General features: G+C 37.7%; 2 long non-coding RNA genes across 2 annotated transcripts; one reads left to right on the forward strand and one right to left on the reverse strand.

Moving 5' to 3' along the window:
- Positions 1 to 20,363: 20,363 nt before the first annotated feature.
- Positions 20,364 to 21,214, reverse strand: LOC148919946 (uncharacterized). Its single transcript, XR_016123709.1, has 2 exons — positions 21,073 to 21,214; positions 20,364 to 20,653 (listed from the first exon to the last, which is right to left on the reverse strand). It is a non-coding gene; the product is annotated as an uncharacterized LOC148919946 (long non-coding RNA).
- LOC148919947 (uncharacterized) lies at positions 21,103 to 23,077 on the forward strand. The gene is made up of 2 exons (XR_016123710.1): positions 21,103 to 21,237; positions 21,718 to 23,077. It is a non-coding gene; the product is annotated as an uncharacterized LOC148919947 (long non-coding RNA).
- The last annotated feature ends 2,055 nt before the right edge of the window (positions 23,078 to 25,132 follow it).

Here is a 25,132-nt window from a genome sequence, read left to right on the forward strand (position 1 = left end):
TGTGTGAGGCTTGGCTTCGAGTTTGTCATTGTCCCGTGACAGGCAATGAGATGAAATTTTTCCATATGTGGAAAAAAATTCATGCCGAATTTTGCGAAAAAATTCCGGAGTCGCCTCGTATGGAAATAGCATTGTCAAGTAGGTAGAAACTTCTCAACAAAGAGATGGCAAAATGGAGAGATGTCTTGACAAAAGCGATGAACTTGTATAGAAGTGGGGAAAATCGTACTTACGAGGTAAGTATTTTGTAATTTTCGTTTTATAAAGTTTAATGTCCTAATATATATATGTTCTTAATATTTATTACATTTTCAATATTTTGTTAATATTTATTGTATTTTAAATATTTTGTTGATATTTCTTGCATTTTCAATATGTTGTTAATATTTATTGCATTTCCAATTGTTTCTTCATATGTCTTGCACTTTCAATTTATTTGTAAGGTTAATTGCATTTCCATTATTTTTATTTTGTTACTTGCATATCCAATATATTTTAAATATTTCTTGCATTTTCATTTTTTTGTTAAATAGCTGATTCAAGCACAGATGTGGTTCGGTGCAACCGGGGGTGGCAAAAAAAGTTTCACCCATCATGAATGTTTGGAGGTGGTGAAATATTGTAAACGCTTCATAATTATTCCCACGGGTCCCAACGTTGTGTTAAACGAGACGCCTCTCCGTGATTCAACGACATCGGATTCACCTCTCGATTCTCCTATGAGTGAAGACTCATCCATCCAAAATGAACCGAGGCCCATTGGCCGAAAGGCTGCGAAGACAAAGAAAGCGGGTAATTCAAGCAATCGTAATTCAAAGTTTTGGAGGAAATTGCAAGGCAAAACGCCATAAGAATTGAAATGGAGCAGAAATGCCAAGATATGGAGATGGCACTTCAAGCCGAGTGTGCACGAGAAAATGAGTATTTGAGCAAAAAAGATATGGAGAAGACAAATCGGGAAACCATGGCGATGGATATAAGCCATATGTCCCCTGAAACAAAACAATATTAGAAACTAGAACGAAGGGATGTTATGAGAAGAAGACTGTTCCAGGATGATGGGCCTAGCAACACGGATTGGTTAAATGATCAAAACCATTAAATTAGTTGGCATACCTTTTATGTATTTTTATTTTTCATATTTTGTATTAAAGTTGGTGTACTTCATGTATTTTATTTTAGTAGTAGTAATTCTTAATGACTTGTATTGGATTTCTTTATTTAATAAACAAAGCATTTAATAAAAGACCATTTTATTCAACATATTCCATGCATCAAACAAAAGATAATTAAAATTAAAAAAAAACTACAAACAAGGCACAATAATAAATAAAAAAAACAACACAACCAAACCATAAGTAAATAAAATATAACCAAAACATCTATGCTCCATCATTCATCTTCATTCCCTCTCACCGCCCATAGATGCTCCATCAAGTCAAGTTGACGCCTTTCATGAATATACAAAGATTGCATCTCTGTATATCGATCTATCATCAGGGTCATGAAACGATCGTCCCTCACCAACGGTTCCAGCTCAAACGGTTCTCCATTTGGCCCCATGGGCATTTCATAAATTCGGGTCAAAGTCGTGTTCATTGGATTCGGTTCGTAGACCCCTCCAACATCATAATCGTGCTCATCCTCCACAATCATATTATGGAGGATGATGCAAGTCATCATAATGCTTCGGAGGATCTCCTCATCAAACATATGGGCCGCACCTCGAATAATCAACCACCGAGCTTGAATGATGCCAAAACACATTTTGACATCTTTCCTGTATCCTTCTTGATAAGTAGCAAATAATTTTTGCTTCTGGGATCGGGGGATTCGGAATTGATTTGACAAATGTGGTCCACCTTGGGTAGATACCGTCAACTAGATAATACCTCGTCTGGTAGACTGTATTGTTGACTTGATAGGTAATATTGGGGCCTTTGCCTCTCAAAACATCATTGAAGACCGGAGATTGACCCATGACGTTGAGGTCATTTTAGGCTCCGACAACTCCGAAGAAAGCATGCCAAACCCATGTGCCGAAGCGATGCGGCTTCGGGATGATACTTTTTGGCTTTTTCTATTTCCGTAATCACCTTGCAAGGCAGTTGGGCAATTCTTCCATTATCAATGCATGCAGTCGATGCTACCAATCATTCCTGGAAATCCTCGAGCTTGGCTTTTGTAGAAAGCCGTTGGAGGTCCACAGGAGTAAGTCGCGTAAGTAGTCCATAGTGTACAGATTTTCAACTGTATCACAAAATCTTACCAAAGCCTCCAGCGTAGTGGACTTCCCCATTGAGCAACCTCATCCACGATCGAGATGCTCTATCGCTAACATTCATTATAACAATTGTAAGCTTTTGCTCGGAAGAAGCCCCAAAACCCCAGCAGCATCATACTTTTGAACAAAGTATGCATCATAATTGCAAATATCATGCATGACTTTATTGAACAAATGGGGTTGCATTCTAAATCCCTTAAAATATCAACATCATAGTACAAAGTAGTTGGGATAAAATAATCTTCTAAAATATTCTTACCTTGAGAATGCCTATGTCTGTCCACATTCCGGCAACGGCCGACTTGCGAACGACGGCGACAACCTTGGTTCTCTTCCTATTCCATTGTCACTGCTATGAGAACTTGTTCATAGACTTGTCTCTGCAACTCATTGATTTCATCGGTTCTACGGTTTCTCTCCTTTCTTTCTCGGTGTTGCCTCTCCAAGCATCTCCTATATTTTTCCATTGAGAATGAATGGAGTATGAATTCTAAACTATAAGAAATGAAAATATAGAAAGATGTGGTGTGAGAGGTATGAGCTGAGCCTCTGGTTTTATATAAAAACACTGGCAAAATAGAGATGCCACGTGGCTTGATTTGATTGGATGAAAATCTTATCTGAAATTTGAAATTCATCGAAATTTGAACCCAAATTTATCTGAAATTTGAATTTTGAAATTCATCCGAAATTTGAACCTAAAAATCTTATCCGGAAATTTTATCCTATTATGAATAGTCTTGACACGTAGGAAGGAAATCTTATCCGAAAATATTATCCAAATTAATTATTGAGGTAAAAAAATTTGTGAATAAAACAAAAAAATGAATAGTAACTGCCCTTAGCCATGGTAACGGGTGGAAACACAAAATACTATTTGCAAAGGCAGCCACTGTTCACGTGAATAGTGGCTGCCCAAGCTCCCCCCTTGCCATGGCTAAGGGCAAATGGGTAGAGTTGCTATAAGGGATCCTTATCTACATTTTTCTAGCTACAAATGTATACTAACTTTTTATTTTTAATGAAATCGCGAGGGAAATTCGATCTTGGGATATGTCAAAATAATATTATTAAGACCTAGTTGGTATTGACTATTTGATGTCGGATGTCAAATTATAAACGCAAAGTTACATTGTGTACTCTTATTAAGTACGTGGAATGTACATTGTGACTTTATGCAACATACCTTGGGTAGTGGTTTGGAGCAATTAAGTCCTAACATTTATGCAGTGTGCGTGAACTTAATATATTATTGCTCCTAGAAAAGGTCCTTTTAAAAAATAAATTCCTAACCAAAATCATTATTGCATCCAATATAAATAGTTTTTAACCAACCGATAAAGCACAGTAAAGCCAGATATTGAAATCCACCTTGCTACTTTTACATACTCACTCAAGCACAACAAGAGATATCGTAAGATGCTAACATGTTTGGCCACTTTGCAAATACATCCACGCTTTTATGATATTAAAACAAACATAATTTACATTGCATCCTGGTCACAAAGAATCTCATATTATACTTAACCAAAATAATGTAATATGTAGGATAAACTAATAAACTTCTTATTTTGTTTACATATGTTATAAATTAGGTTAATTTTTTCAATAATCTCTAATCTTAATTTGGGATAGAAGTCATACATTTTGATAAGATGTTTTTATTTTATTTTAAAGACTTAGCAAAAAATATTAAAAAATATTTCTAAAAAAATGAAAATAAAGCCCATGGTAGTTAAGCCCGTCTAGGCCCAACCGGCCTTTGAAACCTTGCTCCAGCCCGCCCCGTATCCAACTAGAACCCAAAAATTTCGGATCGGGCTGACGAACTGTACCTCAGGATACTTAAAAATGTTTTTGGCACCCACTATGTTCTTCTATGGTGTTTAATTAATTTCTTTTAAAAATTAAGAGTACTTGTATTTGAACCCATTATTTATCTATTTATTTCCGTAATCATAGGATCCAGAGGGCCAAATAGCTCTTGTAAAGCAACAATTCCCTTTATTTTTTATTTTTGAAAAAAGATTCCCTATCAAATAAAATACATATGAAGAGAAAATCTATTTCTACTGACATAATCTAAAAGTTAAATATTGACAAACAAAAAAATCTAAAAATCTAAAAAGTTAAATGTTGAATTTGATATTTAATGTCAAGCTCCATTAATTTATTAGAAGAACAGTTACATAAAAACGTGGCCTATAGGCTATAGATAAGAAAGGAGCCTCAAATATTAATACCGCATTAGCTCTTATTTTAGTGTAAGATATTTTAGTACATATTATTATGGCCTTGTTCAATTGTATGCTTGCAACGAGAGATTGCCATTACAAGATTACACACATAGAGATAGTACCGACATTGTTGTCGAAAAATCGGGCATTGTTAGGGTCAGCACCATATCTTATGTTGGAGTTGGAGTCGAAATATCGGGCATTGTTAGGGTTAGCACCAAATCTTATGTTGGAGTTGGAGTCGGCAAATCCCACAACGTTCTCCTCCGAGATGTTAGCTCTGATTTTAGTGAGGCCCGTGTTGTTCACACCAAATCTTTTGTTTGCAAGCCCCTTCAAGTAGTCAACGTCCTCCTCCGAGATCTTAGCTCTGATTTTAACGAGGCGTGGGTCGTTCTCATCAATTCTTTTGTTGGAGTTGGCAAATCCCTTCAAGTAGTCAAAGTCCTCCACAGAGATCTTAGCTTGGATTTTAGCGATGCGCGATTCGTTCACATCAAATCTGTTGTTGAAATTGGAGTTGGAATATCCCCTCAACTCATGATCGCCCTTAGCTTCGATTTCAATGTTCCCACCCCGAATTCCAACAAATTTGAGGTTGTTATTTTTAAGATAGAGTTTGGGGTTGATTTCATCGTCCCAACCCCTAAACCCTAAACAGCCTTGGTTGCAGAAGTTGGTTTGCTCTTGATTCGATGTCATTGCCTCTCTCACTGATTAGTTTTTAGCTTATGGTGTGTGTTTGCTCTAATGATCAACTCATTGCCTCATGGTTGGTCTCCTTTTATAGTTGTTGTTTCCATGTGCAAAAGTAGAAGATATTTTATAATGGCCGATACCCTGAGCATAATACAAATTATGTATTGATCAGATTCTATACATTTTATCTTCTTGGAATAATATTCTACAGTGATAGACAGTACAGTCGTAGTGGCCTTTCTTGTTATAGGATCTTTTTAACTTCTTTCACAAACACTTGGCAATACATATAATATTCCTCACTCAAGTTACTAATGACTCTATATGTACAATCAGCATGCTTCACATGTATTTCACGTGTTAGTTGTTAGAAACTGTTAAGAGTTTGTTAGTTTGTTAATAGCTTACTTAAGCTTTAAGTAAGCATACTATGCTAATGTATACTGTAATTCATTCTTAACAAATATGAAAATCAGAATATACTTCTTCTTGTTTGATTTCTCTCTACTTTCTCTAGTTCAATTCTAGTCTTTGTGAAATGTTTGATCTGTCATCAATTACTACTGTGCGTAGATTGTCAAACCTCATTAACGGGTTAGCTAATGTTTAACAAGGAATTCAAGGCTTGTTTTGTAAGTTTTGTTTTTCTTCCAAACAATGGAGAAGGGAAGGGAGCTCTACTAAGGGTGAGAAGAGCAATGGAACTTGGTTGATAGCTTGAAAGATGGATGGTGGGAAGTCTAACTAGTAATTCCTATAACTTCAAGGACAATCCATTCTTATGATATTGCATGTTTAAAAAAGTTGAAAGCAATATTAATTGAATTGGATAAGGATAATGAAGTCGACATAGCTTTCAGAGACAGATTCTATATTGATCATAATATTCACATATTAAATTCGAATTCCATATGTATGTATAATGAAGTTGATAAATCTTTCGGAAAGGATAGATCCATATCTAATATATTCCTCATTGAAGTTACTACTATTACTACTATAGGTCCCCAATACTAATTAGAATCTTTCTATCATATCAAGAATTCACCACTTATTTCGTGGGAAGGTTAATTAGCTTTGCGAGTAGTTTCAAAATTCCTTGTCACACTCTGGACCCGGGATAGAGTAAAAGTCTGTATCCCATGCCTGATGATAAAGTAAATAACAACTTAAAACCAAAATATCAACTTTCTTATAGAATAACCAAAAACATCTCTTTGCTTCCTGCCTTAAAGGCCTTGTGCCATAGTCCGCCTTTTATAATCAAGGAGGTGCTTAAGAAATGGCGTGCAGATCAATGATGTACTGAATGAATGCATATACATACTTGTACATCATTGTATGATAGTGTCAATTTGTTTCTTTTGTATGCAGATGTGTGAAATTCATGTTGTAAGCTTTTCCTTTTGCTTCCTTTCTGTTTCCCATTTAATTGTAACTAGCTTTGCTTGGTTCAGTGCAAGGGAAGAGGGGGCACACCTTGATGATATAGCCCGACAACTGAAAATTCCAGTGAATGATCTCATGTCTCTCTCTCTTTCTCCTTTCTCCTTTCTCCTTTCTCCTTTCTTTTTAAAATTAAGAGTACTTGTATTTGAACCCATTATTTCTCTATTTATTTCCATATTCCTAAGATCCAGAGGGCTAAATAGCTCTCGTAAAGCAACAATTCCCTTTATTTTTTATTGTTAAAAAAAGATTCTCTAACAAATTGGTTTCCATTAACATAAGGCCAGTTTGGAATTGTAGTGTTGTGAAAATAATCACTTTCAAATTTGCTGTGATAGAAATCAGTTGTGAATGAAAGCAGTTGAGCGTTTGGTAAACTATATGTTAAAAGTGATGTAGGTACAAAAATAAGTTTTATGAGTATTTGGTAAACTATGATGTAAAAGTGCTATAGTTATAAATAATGACTAAAATATAAATGATACTGAAAATAAATTTTTATTTAACTATTTAATAAAGAAAAGATTTTGACTTTCATTTATGCAAAGCTTGTACCTAAAAATTACACACCCCAAAAATATTTCAACATAGAATAATAAAGGTAAACAAATAACAAGTTGTGAACTTGCGTACTGCATGTTTGCCACCTCAAATATTCTTGAAGCTTCTATTATCTATTGTCCAGCCTCAAATGTCTTTATCATTGGCAACGTCTCTGATCTCCCTTCCTCTCACCCTTAATAAATAAATAAAAAAAGAACAGAAAATGCCTAAAATACTTTGGATCGAGATTGGTTTGGGCTGAACAATCCTCAGCTTTGTTATTCTTCCAGATGACATATCATTCTTCTTCCAGGTTCCTCTGCTATACAGAGCTTTTTCTGAGTTTGTCAAAAACAGTTGAGTTCCTCTCATCTCATGATCCGAATCATATTTATAGGATCCAGAGGGCTAAATAGCTCTTGTAAAGCAACAATTCCCCTTTATTTTTTATTTTTAAAAAATGATTCCCTATCAAATAAAATACTTATGATAGTAGAACATAAAATCATGTAAATATATAGTGCGCACCTGTCTCACAAACATAAAAAACATTTGTGTTACGATTAAGCAACTATTTGAAAAAGAAAAAGAAAATCCATTAAATCTCTTGGTTTACACTAGAGACAAAATCTGTTTCCATTGACATAGTCTAGAAAGTTCTCCATCATTTTATTTGAAGTACATTCAAGGAAGGAGCCACAGATACTGCATTAATTAGCTCTTATTTTAGTGTAGATATTTTATTGTGGTACACACATATTAAATATTTATTATGGCCTTCTTCAGTTGCGTGCATGCAACGAGAGATTGCCATTACAGGAATACACAGCCACCGATAGTAACGTTATTGTCATAACCTCCAGGAGGGGCCCGGGAACAGTTGAACGTACAGCTATTTCCAAAACTACCGGGATGGGCCCCGATGTTGGCCGTCCTACCATTCAGTTGAGCCAAGCCCGTGCTGCTCCTACCAAATCCTTTGTTGGCAAGTCCCTTCAAGTAGTCAACATCCTCCTCCGAGATCTTAGCTCTAATTTTAACGAGGCGTGGGTCGTTCTCATCAATTCTTTTGTTGGAGTTGGCAAATCCCTTCAAGTAGTCAAAGTCCTCCACAGAGATCTTAGCTTTGATTTTAGCGAGGTGTGATTCACCCACATCAAATCTGTTGTTGGAGTTGGAGTTGGGAAATCCCCTCAACTGATGACGGCCCGTAGCTTTGATTTGATCGTTCCCACCCCAAATTCCAGTAAATTTGGGGTTGATTTCATCGTCCCTACCCCTAAACCCTGAATAGCCTTGGTTGCCGAAGTTGGTTTGATCTTGATTCGACGTCATTGTCTCTCTCACTGATTAGTTTTTAGGTTATGGTTTGTGTTTGCTCTGATGACCAACTCATTACCTCATGGTTTGTCTCCTTTTATTGTTGTTTGCATGCGCAAAAGCAGAAGATATTTTATAACTGCCGATAACCACTGAGCATAATACAGATTCTATATTGATCAGATTCTATACATTTTATCTTCTTGGAATAATATTTGCAGTGACAGACAGTACAGTCGTAGTGACCTTTCTTGTTAGAGGATCTTTTTAACCTTTTTCACAAACACTTGGCAATACATCTCACTCAAGTTACTGATGACTCTATATAGTGGCGGATTCAGGATTCTCATGTCATAGGGTCACAATGTAAAAGTGTCGAAATTTTTTAGGCTAAACTGTTAAGGCATTTTGTAGAACAAATGAGTCACTTCGTATCCAATTATTATTTTTTAAATGTAAAAATAATAATAAATTTAAAATAAAATAAAAACACACACACACACCACTACTACATTTTAGTCTTTGCGCGACGAAAGTATTTTAAATCGCGCCGCTTTAATCGCACATCATTATGCGCGACAGAATATCGTCGCGCAATCCGTCGCGCAAAGGTCGTGAAGAAAGCATTTGCGCGACGAACAAATGTCATTCGTCGCGGTTTGCGCTCGTATAACATTTTCGTTTCAAAAAACATTTGGGGACGACCTCATTGTCCGTCGCACAAATATTTGCGACGAAGCAGTCGTCGCAAAAAAAGTGCGGAATTGTCCGTCGCGTAATCTATGAACCTTGCGCGGCGACATCTTATTAGTCGCGCGCATACTATCTTCTTAGCGAAATTACTCGTCGCGCAAGATTAAGATATATTTAAATGTTTTTGCGCGACGATTTATGTTTCGTCGCGCAAAAGCAATATATATTATTAAAAAAAATTTATTATTATTTGATTTTTAATTTTGTAAAAAAATAAATTTTGTTTTTTTTAATTAAAATGAAATTACTATAAAAAAAATTAATCGTAAAGAAAACATCTATTATATAAAATAAAATAAATGTATACAAATTGTAAAAATAATTATAAAAATAAAAAACTAATCAAATAATGTTCAGAAATCTAATTGGTCATCTGCCACATGCGGCTCGGAGGTAGGCGGCTCGGAGGTATGGGTGTCTGCAGGGGCCGTGGTGTCTTTGGGGATGCTCGGGCTGGGCGGGCTCGGAGTCGGACGCGCAAAATTCGGGATTGGAATCCGGACGCGCGGCGGCTGCAGAATCACCGACATCGACCCTCAAGCTCGGCAACCGCGATGTCAAAGCGAGTCACTGCTTGTTTACTGCGACGATGACGGTCGAGGTTCCCTCTGTCGGGCATTCCCATCCCCCTACAATCGTTCCCGGCCTCCTCCCGAGAGTGCGATCCAACATCTGCGTCAAAATCTGAAATCCAGCATCATGCGGAGGATCCACAGACTCGATCGGAGTCTCGGGAGGAAGTTGGGAGGCGGACTCTTGAAGAACCAACTGGCTCCTCTCCACCATCGTCGTCTGTTTAACATTACATAAAATATAAATTCAAAAATGCATATAAATTGAAAGTGTAACATAAAATTAAAAATACATAATACTTACATGAAGGGACTCGGCCAACTCATTCCCAGTCGAACATAAGCGTCACCAAAGGCGTCGATCTCTGAATTTATTTATAATTGAACAAGAAGAAAAATATTAGTATGAACAAAAGAAATTAATAATAATGCGTATTAAAATTAAATATAAATTATATTATTCTTACCCACGCCGTGCATCCATCCTATATGAGAAGGGCTGGGCGGAATGGTGAAGAAGAGTCTTCTTCTTCCTATTGCCCTTATTCACTTGGGCTTTATTACATTATACAAAAAATAAAACGTAAGAATTGAACTATAAATAAATTAAATAATAATGAGATATAAAAAATAAAATAAACATTAAACAAATATTATTAAAAAAATACCACATAATCAGGGCGCTGAAAATGAGCGCGAGCCACGCCAACTATCCTCCCGCCCCTCAAGCTCCTTCGGGCAGCCCTCACTGAAGAGCGACTTCCGAATCATCAAAGCGCTGGAAATGGTGGTGCAAGTCGCTCTTCCACTGCTTGTACCTCTCACCGAAGAGTCTGTTGACGTACGCCAAAGTCTCCTCGTTGAGGTCCTCTAAGTCGTAGTTCGTCTGCAATAAATTGATTACATACATTAAGTAATAGAAATATATAAAGTTTGAAAGAAAAATAATTAAAAGATAGGAAAAATACCGACAACTGGCCGCGAACTTGCATCTTGATCTCGTCAGGTATGACCTTCCAAGACTTCCATTGCATCGGGCAATGGGTCCGAACGACGTGGCCAATGTCGTGGGCCAAGGAGCTATGCAGTCCGCCGTCGGTGCAGCCCGATGGCGCTCGTCATATCCGATCTTGTCATTGTTGGTCACCCGGGTGACCTTCGCCGTCTTCAGCTGCCGACACGGCCCTCGGGTGTTCCTCTTGGCTGCAAAGGGATAGGACAATATTGTTACATATACAATCAAATTGAACCATCAAATTCCCAATTAAAAAAATGTTAAACAAAAAATGAAAGGGGAAGGGTATTACTGTAGGTGCCCCGAGGCACCCGATCTGATCGATGGATGTGGTGTCGGTGGTGGTAGCGGGCGGTGTCGCCGCCTAGCGCTAAGAGGCTGCACCACCGAAGAAGATGATGATGCAGCCGCTGGGATCCCCGGGACCAGCTAGCACGTGGTCGTGCTCCATCGATCTTTGGGCGATGGCGGTGATACCTGGTGGCCGGGGCCTCGAACTTCGGTGTAGCCGTCACCGCCCTACGACGTCTAATCAAGTCTGACATCTGCACAATTTCATTAATCCAATGTAGCACATACAATGTCGGTAAAAAATTGAACTAACTAATTAAAATCATAGTTTGACCTAGGGTTTGCGATTTCGGAGTATCCGGGACTCCGATCCACAATCCGTCGATTCCTAAACGATCCTATAAATACATGGTACCACATACGTGAGTTTCAGCTCGATCCAGCGGTCGAACATATCAAACCTAAAATCGCACAATAGGTTAGAACCGTTCGAGACTCAAACGATAACCAAATTCCAATCCGAGCACACCTACGCGCTCGTGACAACGAAATGTTTGCACTGGGACAAAATGCCCTATGCCACAGATTTACCCCACGCGCCACCACGCGGCGGCACGTGGGTGCCCTAAGAGATAACGATCCCCGGGAAATCCTACAAATTAAGGGGCAAGGTTCCTACCCTAGGTTTAAAACATCAATTGGAGCCACTTTTGTTCTCGGACCTACCCCGAAAAACGGACGGAAGTGGCCGGAATTTGAATTTCAAAACCGGCCGAAACCTAGGGTTTCAAATTGACTACCCTATGCACACAATCAATCAAATCCTACACAACCATCAGCTAGAGCATGAAAAATAGCCCAAAAGCATACCTCAATTGCGGATTTGGTGCCCGGAGGAGAGAGAACACGGCGGCGGAGTCGGGCTAAGCAAGAGCAATTCACGGCGGCGGGATGGACAGCCACGGCGGAGAGCTCTGGGATCGGCGGTGGCGGCGGCGAGATCTGATTTGGGCGGATTAGGGGCTGAGGTCACGGCGGAGAGATTTGGGAGGTTTTAGGGTTAGGTTTCAGAATTTGGGAAAGAAGGAGAAGATCGCGATTTTCAGAAAACTTATTCGACTTTGCGCGACGAACAATGAATTTCGTCGCGCAAACTTCATAAATAACCTTTGCGCGACGAAAAAATAAACATGTCGTCGCGCAATATTATAAAAATTGGACCTTTGCGCGACTAAAACAATCATTTTCGTCGCGCAAACTTAATAACAGAGATACTTTGCGCGCGAAAAAACTACATCGTCGCGCACTATCTTGTAGCCCAAAATTTTGGGATTTGATTTTGCGGGGAAAAATCAATGCAATGAGATTGCGACGAAAGGAAGGCTATTAAATCGCATAAGGCTTTTGATAAAAAATTTCACTAAGTCTTTGGAGCGGAGAGGGAGAAATTTTGTTATTGATTTCTTGACGAAAAGAAAATTTCGTTAAATCGCATAAGCTTTGATAAAAAATTTCACTAAGTCTTTGGAAGCGGAGAGGGGCGAAATTTGTAATGATTTTGCGCGTGAATTGATTCTGTTTGTCGCATAAGGTTTGCGCGACGCGTAAGTATCGATTCGTCGCGCAAAACCATAACCCTAAACCCTAAAACACATGCCTAAGCCCTAAAGCCGAACTCCTAAACTAGTTTCAATGATCCAACCGACAATCTTCTTTTTCATAGTTCAAGATCGTATCGTCAAAAATCATAATGAATGAACATTCAGAGATTGAAGTAAGGACAAAGCGTTTGATTGTAAACAAATTGTCCCGATTCAGCGGTGATTTTAGCTCCGATCTTGAAAATTTTTTACAGCTGCGGTTCTTGACCCTATATGAATACAGAGATGTAATTCGATCTTCAATTTCAGATATTTACAGTAGAAGACATCACATAATCTTATGTTAGACTGAAGGAATGTATAAAGAAATTATTCAGTTTTTATGAATATTGTCTTTTTATGGAATACGCATTCTAGGAAACTAGTTTCAGTAATCTAGCCGTCAAATATGTTTGTTTATACTTCGAGATCTTATACGTCAAAAATGAGAAAAAAAAAACATTGAGAACTCAAGTAAGCGGGACAAAGCGTTTGTGGTTATAAGCGAAAAGTCATGATTTAACGGTTATTTTGACTCTGATTTTGATGATTTTTTAAAGCTACACTGTTTAACCCTATGTGAATACAGTGAACTACTTCGATCGTCAATTTCAACTATATACGTGTGTATAATTCAGAAATATATATATATGTATATGTTTGCGTGACGGGTCTTTTTTCGCGCATGAAAGATACTTGCGACGATATTATTTGTCGCGCAAATGGTAGAGTATCGTGACGTGTACATTATCCGTCGCGCAAAAATTGCGCGACCATTATGTCTTCGTCGCGCAAACCACATATTATTAATCTGAAGTATTCATCATTACATATAATTACTTGTATGAAAGTAAGGGGGGTGTATCCAATTCTAACTTTCAAAGACTTTTTTTAAGTGAGTAACTTTCCTAGAGTTGACAAATTCTTAATGACTTTAATATACTTGATAAAGTTAAGTAACAAACTTTCATATACTTTTGTCATATAGTTTTATAGACTTTTAAATACTTATTTTTAATGTTTTAAATTTTACGAATAGCATTTATCTTTTATGTTGAATGAACTAGTCGGCATACATGGAACAAAAAATTAGGAAAAAAAAAAATTGGATACAAATCCTTATTAATTGTGTATATTTTCATAATAGCTTATTAGTAAAATGCATCCAATGCACCTTTTTAATTTTTATTTATCAAATCTAATCACATAGATGAGTAACATATTTTTATTTATCCAATTCTAACTTCCAACAGAAATGGTCAGATTACAAGAGTCTATATTCCCACAATTCTCCTAGCCCAATACATGGGATGTAATCAAATTGAGAATATTATATGAAAAAAGTATCCACATAATGAATTATGGGTAAAGAAACAGTACCTAAATAATAAATTAATGGGTTTAAGGGCAAAAAATTATATAATAAAATATTGTATGCAAACAATAAAAATATGAGACAATCAATATAATAAAATATTTATATGCAAACATAGCTTTGTGATGAAATATTGATAAGCTTCAGGATGCAAGCATGATGAAAATAATAGAAGAAATATTCATCAACAGAGGGAAAGTACACGTGTGGATGAGAAGGGAAGAAAAACATTCAAAAATTTTTACTAACCTGAACTGAAGGAAGTGAAAAACATTCAAAAACATTTGCATTACACAAAATATGTCCACTAACATAATAAAATTACAATAAAAATTAATCATTCATCATCTGAACTATAATAACTTTCGTTATCGTTGCTATCATCACTTTCGGTCTCCCAATCCTCTTCCTCCTCCTCCTCCTCCTCCGCCTCCTCTATAACTACATCATCGTCGTTGCTCGGGCCAACTGCAACATCATATCGCGGAAGATCACCGAGGTCAATTGTAATTGAGTGAATCGGTATTTCGATTGAAGACACTCCTTGTATTTGAAATGGCTCTTGTATAACATTAGTATCTCGAAGTGTTTCGCATCATTTTCCATTGAAGATTCTAAACGTTGGTCAGCTACATTGTTGACGTTGTTGTCGATTGGGTCTAGTTCTGGTATAGCATACACGTTCCTGTGATCCATCTTTTGAACAACGTTCCAACCGCTTCGGCTTTAGGGTCATCTAGATACACAATTTGTGTTGCCATGTTTGCCAAAATATAAGGGTCGTCATCATACCAAGTTACATTCATGTTCACAGATAGTAAGCCATGATCGATTTTAACACTTCGGCCTATTTGGGTTGGTGTCAAACCATCGACACTTAAACATGATCACTTGGTATCGATCTTTGTAAAGCAATTGCCACGACAGTTGTGAGTTTGCCATAGAAATCAATGTCCGTACTTTCGCCTCCACCTGAGACATGGACACCGCTGTTTTGCGTACACAACTTGTCATCTCGTGCTTCGGCCAAAAATTTGACACCGTTGACATTACAACCCGAGAACAATTCAGGCGAATCAGGCCAAGCGCCAAGTTATATAACTCATCACTTTGTAAGTTGGGAATTCAATGATTTCAACTTATTCACCTAATATTATACAAAACCATTCATATGTTAGTCTGACAAAATTTATTAAAAAATTTATATTTCTCAAATAACAAACACTGATAACTTACAGAATCCAAAAACCATTGTGGAAACAATTCACGGTGTTTCTGGGCAACCAAATGTGATGGATGTTCTCGCTTCATCATCTCTTCATGCTCATATAAGTATCCCATGATCTCATCACAATTGTTCGATCAGAACCAATGCGCTACCTCCATGTCATTTCTAGAAAGCGACTCTCGCGTCCGGGATCTCGAAGGGTCGTGCGCTTTGGGCAAAAGCAGAAAGTTTTCATTTCTCATACCTCCATCATGATTGCGCTGAGGACGATTGAAAACCGTCTCCACATCTTTTAAATACATTCGCAGAAAGTAAGCGACTCATATTGAACCCAAGCCTCTCGATTGATCCTTCGGGCCATACATTGCGTACACTTTTTTTCAGCTCTCCGAGAAGCCTGCCAAAATAAAACGATATGATTGAAATTAGCAAGCATGTGATAATGATGCATACACAAATGATAAGGATTATATACCTTTCTATTGGATACATCCAGCGATAGTTGACAGGACCAGCAAGTAATGCCTCTTCTGGCAAGTGAACCATCACGTGCATCATACTTGTGAAGAAAGCTGGAGGAAATATCATCTCAAACTTGCATAGGACTTGGACAATGTCATGGCGCAACTGAAACATGTCCGTTTTTCGCAAAGTTTTCGCCGTCAGTTGGGAAAAAAATCTGGACAACAAAATGATTGGCTTCACTACATCTTCCGGCAATAGGTGTCGAATACCAATAGGAAGTAGGCGTTGCATAAACACATGGCAGTCATGGCTTTTAAGTCGATAAATTTACCCCGTCAACATTCACACAAGCGTGCGATATTAGAAACATACCCATCGGGAAACTTTCGTGATACAAACTTTAGAAACTCTTTCTTGTCATTGGTTTCATAGAAAAGAATGCAAGATCCCTTCTAACTTTATCATTGTCCATATTCATCCATAAACCCCTTCATTATGCCCATTCTTTCCAAATCAAGGACGAGCTTTGATCGTGTCCTTTGTCTTCCTCGATATCTAGAATCGTGCCCACCAATGTATCGAATACATTTTTCTCAACATGCATCACATCTAGATTGTGCCTCAATTTTAGTTTCGACCAATATGGGAGCTCAAAAAACATAGGTTTGTGCGTCCGTTCATATGTGTAGCAGTGCGTCGACTAAGCTTTTCCCGAAGAGCAAAATCAACGTTCATTGGTCAATATCTCATCACGGACCATTCTGGGTCTAAAGCGATGCTCGGTGTTCCGTCGAACTCTTTATCTTTTTCCCTCCACTCATGGTCCCATGGCAACCATCTCCGATGACCAAGGTAACAAACTTTTCCAGCATGCCAACCGAGAAGTTACATCTTCCTTGCATACAGGACATGCCATATAACCTTTTGTGCTCCACCCGAAACCATTGCATATGCTGGGAAATCATTCTGATCCACATAACTGCTGCCCGCAAAGTGAACATCTTCCCGATTGATTTATACGTGCGAACACCGTTTGTCCACAAATCCTTTAGCTCATCAACCAGCGGCCTTAAGTAAACATCGATTGACCTCCCAGGATCCTCAGTTATCAAAACAGTCATCATCATGTATTCTTTTTTCATGCATTTCCAATACGAAAATCGGCCAAGTGCTTTGTGGTGTTGGTTTAGAATCCCATAGATTGAATCCGTCGAGTGGCAAGTCCCAATCTAACATTTCGGGGATCAGCAGCAAACTCAGGAACATTCGATCGAACTCTTTCCATGCCTCCCCATCTGCAGGATGCCGCATCACATCATCGTCTACCCGTTTTTCCTGATGCCATCTCATATGTCTGTGGCGGTATCGTCGACATATACAATCGCTGCAACCTAGGTTTGAGGGCAAATAACGCATGACTTTTTGTAGGATCTTAGTCGTCCTATTCTGAGATGTCATCTTGAACCTCGACTCATTGCATATAGGACATGTATCCAACGATTCATGCTCTTTGTAGAATAACATGCAATTGTTTTTGCAAGCATGGATTTTTCATAACAATCCAAGACCATTCAACACCTTCTGCGCTGTTTATGGTCTTTCGGCAAACAATTGTCCGTCGGAAGCATTCTCTTGAAAACCCCCAAAAAGTAATCGAAACACAGGTTCGACATACGATACTTTATTTTTCCGTGCATTAGCTCCACAATGGCCGTGAGAACGGAAAAGCTCTCGCACCCCGGGTATAACTCTTGGTTGGCATTTTTTAACAATTTCTCATATTGTTCAAACTCCGCACTGTCTATTGGTGTAGGCACATCATCTTGCTCTTCTTGATTCATGTTGGTCGATGCAAATGGAAAAACATCCTGTATAATATCCAATGACTTCATCATTAGCATCCACAATAGGTTGAACATTGTCCACTCTTGTGGCATTTGAAGACGAAGCATGCTCTAATTGTTCCCCGTGAAGGTTCCAAATGCTATATGTCTCAATCATTCCATTTCTTACTAAATGAAATCCAACATTTTCAATTGTCTCCCATAACGTGTTGTTGCACCTCCTACAAGGACAACGGATTCTAGTTGCACCCGGGTTGTGTCTACGTGCAAACTCAATAAAATCCTCGATTCCATCCAAGTATTCGTCTGCGCATCTGTTAGGGTTTTGTATCCACCTTACTGTCCATAATTCCTGAAACCAGAATCACAACACAACAATCACAACAACTTCATACGAAGTTATAATGTCACCTTATGCCTCCGGTAAGGGTCCTATCCCATTCGGGAATGCATACTCCTGCCACGTAACCTACGACTACATGAGATTAGATTTCGACGTGGATGAATTTCGACAGCATCTCACTACAGATTCTTGAGGTGGCCATAGGTATAAATACCTATGTACCACCCGAAGAACGTCTGAGATGACAACGAAATATCCACAATCGAAACCTAATCCTGTAGCCATAGATTACGTGACAACACTATGCATTACCAAACTGTCCAAATAATGGGACAATTCAAGAATTAATTGGACCGCAGTCATGCATTACGCATCCATGCACGAAATCCAACTAATCTCTAGGAAACTAAGTGTTACTAAACATAAAAATAAAAGCACGAAGTTAATTTCAATTAACCGTACATCCTAACAGATTGTACTCGTTCGCACAACATAATATAAATATAACTTCACAAGAACATTTTAAACATATATAAAACAAATAAAATACCTTCTCAATCGTTCTCCACCAATCGCTAATTACAAATATCCTAACGAAAACAAATTAAAAAACCTTAAATACGAACTTAAATTAATACTTTTAAACTAATGTGAAAAATACTTACCCAATCAATGTATTGAAATCCCAGTGATGGCAGAGAGGTTGAGAGAGGCGGAAGGCGAATGCTTTGTTTTGCATTCTGCCCTGCAATGGCGAATTCTAATATGAAGAAGAAGGACTTTGCGGCGAACATACTTATTCGTCGCGCAAACTCCGTCATAAAAAACCAAATTATTCGTCGCGCAAACCCATTTTTTACGTCGCACAAACACACTGCCGACATCTAACTTTTGCGCGACGCTGCTACTTTCCGTCGCGCAAACTTTCGTCGCGCAAAATTGTCGCGCAAAAACAAAATTCCGTCGCGCAAAAGAAGATATTCGTCGCATAAGCGTTGAACTTTACGCGACGAGCGTAAATCACGTCGCGCAAAAAAAAATCCCACCAGGTCATTTTGGCGCCAAAAATAAAATATCTCTTGTTCTCTTACGCGCGAACGTATTTCCGTCGCGCTAAATCGGACTGTCCTATTTGCGCGACGGAGGTTGTGTAAATCGCGCAATGTTGCCTTCAGCGACGATATTTCTCGTCGCGCAAATGTTTCGCGCTAAAAAATTCCCCGCTTTTTAACTCAGTTTGCGCGACGAAAAATTTGTTTATCGCGCATATAACTTTTGCGACAAAAGAGTTTGGTGGCGCAAATTTTGAGTGCATTGGCGGCGAATATGTATTTTAAATCGTGCTTGATTATGGTTTTGCGCGACGAGTTTATATTAAATCGCGCAATGTTTCGTCACGCGCAAATAGTGAAACGTAGTAGTGCACACACAAATACTCAACAATGAACCCCAACCTACCCTAGAAAGCCTTTGTCTAATAAGCGGAAGAAAAAGTTTTTATATATTAAATTTTTTTTTTTTTGGAGAACCCCTTTATAGATAATTTCATCACTAAAATTTAAGATTTTGAGCTATCTCTTCTTCCTTTTCTTTCTATGTCTTTTAAAATTTCCTGATAATTGTTTCCTACGAATCATTTTTTATTTCCAAATAAAAATCTCAATAATCACATCAACACATAACAAAGCACGAAACCATAATAATAAATCAGCTTTTAGAGCAATAATTTGATTAAAGGATCAACGAACAATAATTTGATTAAAGCTTCACATGTATTTCACGTGTTAGTTGTTAGAAACTGTTAAGAGTTTGTTAATAGCTTACTTAAGCTTTAAGAAAGCATACTATAAGTATGCTAATGTATATTGTAATTCATTCTTAACAAATATGCAAATCAGAATATACTTCTTCTTTGATTTCTCTCTGCCTTCTCTCTACTTTCTCTAGCTTCCTTCAATTCTAGTCTCTGTGAAATCTTTGAGCCGTCATCAGTTACTACTGTGCGTAGATTGTCAATCCTCAGTAATGGGTTAGCTAATGTTTAACAAGGAATTCAAGGCTTGTTTTGTAAGTATTGTTTTGTTTTGTTTTGTTTTTTTTTCCAAACAATGGAGAAGGGAAGGGAGCTCTTCTAACGGTGAGAAGAGCAATGCAACTTGGTTGATAGCTTGAAAGATGGATGGTGGGAAGTCGAACTAGTAATTCCTACAACTTCAGGGACAATCCATTCTTCTGATATTGCATGTTTAAAAAAGTTGAAAGCAATATCAATTGAATTCGATAAGGATAATGAAGTTGACATAGCTTTTCAGAGACAGATTCTATATTGATCATAATATTCACATATTAAATTCGAATTCCATATGTATGTATAATGAAGTTGATAAATCTTTCGGAAAGGATAGATCCATATCTAATATATTCCTCATTGAAGTTACTACTATAGGTCCCCAATACTGATTAGAATCTTTCTATCATACCAAGAATTCGCCACTTATTTCGTGAGTTGTCCTTATATGGATGGTGGGACGAGTAGTTTCAAAATTCCTTGTCATGCTCCGGACCCGGGATAGAGTAAAAGTTTGTGTCCCGTGCCTGATGATAAAGTAAATAACAACTTAAAACCAAAAGATCAACTTTCTTATAGAATAACCAAAAACATCTATAAAAACATGATATACAGTTATGCTATAACTTAAGCTCTCCTAACCTTCTAGAGAAAATGTCCCATATTGAAAAACTAACAAACTTGGAAAGGATTTATAAGGAGTTGAACTACTTCCCATTACCAATTGGTTTTGGGGTGGAAGAAGGATTAGACACTTGAAATTCTACAATTGTAAACCAATTCATAGCTTTGTCCAACCATGCAATAATAGATTGTATACTCAACAATTTCAAATTGATGGAGGAAAATTAAAAGAATTAAAGAAAGGGAATCTTTCTTAGTTCGGATTTCTAATATTCACTTCTTTTTTTGTTCCATATATACAAAGAGTACCGAAGATGCTTACCTTGTTTCTTGCATGCCCTTCTACAATATCCTTTAAGGTGATCAAAATCTTCCTCTTGACATCTCTGTTGTGAGATTTCCAAGGATAGAGCAGTAATTAAGTTCTCCCCACTCTTCTATTGATTGCCTCAATGGAAGTATCTTCAAGAACCTCATGAGTTTCTGGGTCAGTTCTCTTTCCACTGTCAAACCAAGCTATATATGATGGCGGCTCAATCACATGTAGTACCACTCTCGTACACTAAAATAAGAGCTGATGCGGTATTTGAGGCTCCTTTCTTATCTATAGGCCATGTTTTTATGTAGATGTTCTTCGAATAAATTAATGGAGCTTGACATTAAATATCAAATTCAACATTTAACTTTTTAGATTTTTTGTTTGTCATTATTTAATTTTTAGATTATGTGACCGTTTGGTATTGCTTATTTGGGGCAAAAATCACTTTCTTCAAAAAATTTAGCTAAACAACCCATTTGATAAAGAGGGAGAAATCTGCTTTTTATTGACATAATCTAGAAAGTTCTCCATTATTTTATTAGAAGTACATTCAAGGAAGGAGCCACAGATACTGCATTAGCTCTTATTTTAGTGTAGATATTTTATTGTGGTACACACATATTAATTATTTATTGTGGCCTTCTTCAGTTGCGTGCATGCAAGGAGGGATTGCCATTACAGGAATACACAGCCACCGATAGTAACGTTATTGTCATAACCTCCAGGAGGGGCAAGGGAACCGAAGACCGTAGAGCTATTTCCAAAACTTCCGGGACAGGCCCCGCAGTTGGCCGTCCTACCATTCAGTTTAGCCAAGCCCGTGTTGTTCCCACCAAATCCTTTGTTGGCAAGTCCCTTCAAGAAGTCAACACCCTCCTCCGAGATCTTAGCTCTAATTTTAACGAGGCGTGGGTCGTTCTCATCAATTTTTTTTTTGGAGTTGGCAAATCCCTTCAAGTAGTCAAAGTCCTCCACAGAGATCTTAGCTTTGATTTTAGCGAGGCGTGATTCACCCACATCAAATCTGTTGTTTCTGTTGTTGGAGTTGGAGTTGGCAAATCCCATCAAGTAGTCAAAGTCCTCCACAGAGATCTTAGTTTTGATTTTAGCGGGGCGTGATTCACCCACATCAAATCTGTTGTTGGAGTTGGAGTTGGAGTTGGAGTTGGAGTTGGGAAATCCCCTCAACTGATGACACCCGTAGCTTTGATTTGATCGTTCCCACCCCAAATTCCAGTAGATTTGGGGTTGATTTGATCCTCCCCAACCCTAAACCCTAAATAGCCTTGGTTGCCGAAGTTGGTTTGATCTTGATTCGACTTTATTATCTCTGTCAGTCCCGTAAACCCTGAATACCCTTGGTTGCCGAAGTTGGTTTGATCTTGATTTGACGTCATTGTCTCTCTCACTGATTAGAGCATCTCCAAGGGAGATGTCAAATACCAAACATCAAATTTAAATTTGATGGCTAATGTGGCAATTTGATATTTACATAGTTTTACACTCCACCCGATATGTCAAATAAATAATTATTGTAACAGTCAAATCATTTAAGATAAAAAATATAAAAAATACAAAAAGGAAAATAATTAATGAAAGTAACAACCAACTATCTTTAAAAATAATAAAATATTTATTTGACATCTTACTTTTGGGATGTCAAAAATAACATCTCAACCTCCAGCCTTCATTCCACATCAGCTTTGACACATCGGTTGGAGTGATATGAGATGTTATTTCTAACCGTTAAATGTCTATGTGGCACTTTTAACACATCGGCTGGAGATGCTCTTAGTTTTTAGGTTATGGTGTATGTTTGCTCTAATGACCAACTCATTGCCTCATGGTTGGTCTCCTTTTATAGTTGTTTGCATGCGCAAAAACAGAAGATATTTTATAACGGCCGATACTCTGAGCATAATACAGATTCTATATTGATCAGCTTTTATACGTTTATCTTCTTGGAATAATACTCTGAGCATAATACAGATTCTATAGCTTCCTTCAATTCTAGTCTTTGTGAAATCTTTGATCCGTCATCAGTTACTACTATGCGTAGATTGTCAATGCTTAACAAGGAATTCAAGGCTTGTTTTGTAAGTTTTTTTTTTCTTTCCAAACAATGGAGAAGGGAAGGGAGCTCTTCTAACAGTGAGAAGAGCAATGCAACTTGGTTGATAGCTTGAAAGATGGATGGTGGGAAGTCGAACTAGTAATTCCTATAACTTCAAGGACAATCCATTATTATGATATTGCATGTTCAAAAAAGTTGAAAGCAATATCATTTGAATTCGATAAGGATAATGAAGTTGACATAGCTTTTCAGAGACAGATTCTATATTGATCATAATATTCACATAGTAAATTCGAATTCCATATAATGTATAATGAAGTTGATATATCTTTTGGAAAGGATAGATCCATATCTAATATATTCCTCATTAAAGTTACCACTATAGTTCCCCAATATTGATTAGAATCTTTCTATCATATCAAGAATTCACCACTTATTTCGTGAGTTGTCCTTATATAGATGGTGGGAAGGTAAATTAGCTTTGCGAGTAGTTGCAAAATTCCTTGTCACACTTCGGACCTGGGATAGAGTAAAAGTCTGTGTCTCGTGCCTGATGACAAAGTAAATAACAACTTAAAACCAAAAGATCAACTTTCTTACAGAATAACCAAAAACGTCTATAAAAACATGATATACACTTATGCTATAACTTCAGCTCTCCTAACCCTTTGGAAAAAATGTCCCATATTGGAAAACTAACAAACCTTGAAAGGATTTATAAGGAGTTGAACTACTCGCTATTGCCACTTAATTTTGGGGTGGAAGAAGGATTAGACACTTGAAATTCTACAATTGTCAACAAATTCATAGCTTTGTCCAACCATGCCATAATAGATTTGTATACTCAACAAATTCAAATAGAGGGAGGACAATTAAAAGAATTAAAGGGAATCTTTCTTAGTTCGGATTTCTAATATTCACTTCTTCTTCTTTTATTCTATATATACAAAGAGTACCAAAGATGCTTACCTTGTTTCTTGCATGCCCTTATACAATATCCTTTAAGGTGATCAAAATCTTCCTCTTGACATCTCTGTTTTGAGATTTCCAAGGATAGAGATTATAATATCGGTGAGCCCCTCAATGGAGATCCAATCCTTTTTAATAGAATTCTCTCGCATAACATTTTGCATTTGGCTTAAGGCATCTAACATGGACGTCTCAACACCTGATAACAACTTTGCCTTGGAAGATCTTATCTTGAGGCAGTAATTACGTTCTCTCCACTCTTCTATTGATTGCCTCAATGGAAAGTTACCTCTCCAACGGCTAACTAATTTGATCCAACGGTTAAGAGATAGGAAGGACCATATATAAGGCCCTCACTATAGAATTCTTGCCCTCAACCAACTACTCCTATATCAAAACTTACTGGCTAGGCGAGGCCCCCTCAGACTATTAGGAAAGATACCTTTGGTTCATTGATAAACAAATGTAACAATTTCTTCTAGTGGGCGGGAGAGGGTCAACAACGATATAAGAGCAGCTCCAGGTAGGGAGCCCAGCCCGAGTCGGGGAAAAAATTGCGTTCAGCGGACGGCCCGAGCCCCAAGGGACCCACCAACCCGGGCTGGCCCAAGGCGCTCGCCGAGTCTAAAGCGAGGGGGTGCGTCAGCGCATTGAGTCAAATTTGCTGGAAGCCACGTGGCACCCCAGCGCTCCGATTTGCTTCTACAGCCTTCATCCAAGCTGTCGTTTTTCAACAATAAAATTATGAAAAAAAATTGAATTTTTTTTTAAAAAATACTATAAAATACTTTAAAATTCTGTTTTTTTTTTCCCTATAAATACCTATAAATACCCTTCACTTTCAACACCAATTCTCATACATTTTATTCTACTTATACTATTACTCAACATTTTATTCACTCTTCACTCAACATATTCATCTCTTTCACCTTGTATTTTTATTTCTTATTTTTATGGCTTCTTCTATCGAAACCGGAGGGGCGTGTAGCACCATGGAAGATGTTTCTTTGTGTGAGGCTT

This window comes from Prunus mume, linkage group LG2 (assembly GCF_029339155.1).
Source record: "Prunus mume cultivar Tortuosa linkage group LG2, ASM2933915v1, whole genome shotgun sequence".
NCBI classification, from domain to species: domain Eukaryota; kingdom Viridiplantae; phylum Streptophyta; class Magnoliopsida; order Rosales; family Rosaceae; genus Prunus; species Prunus mume.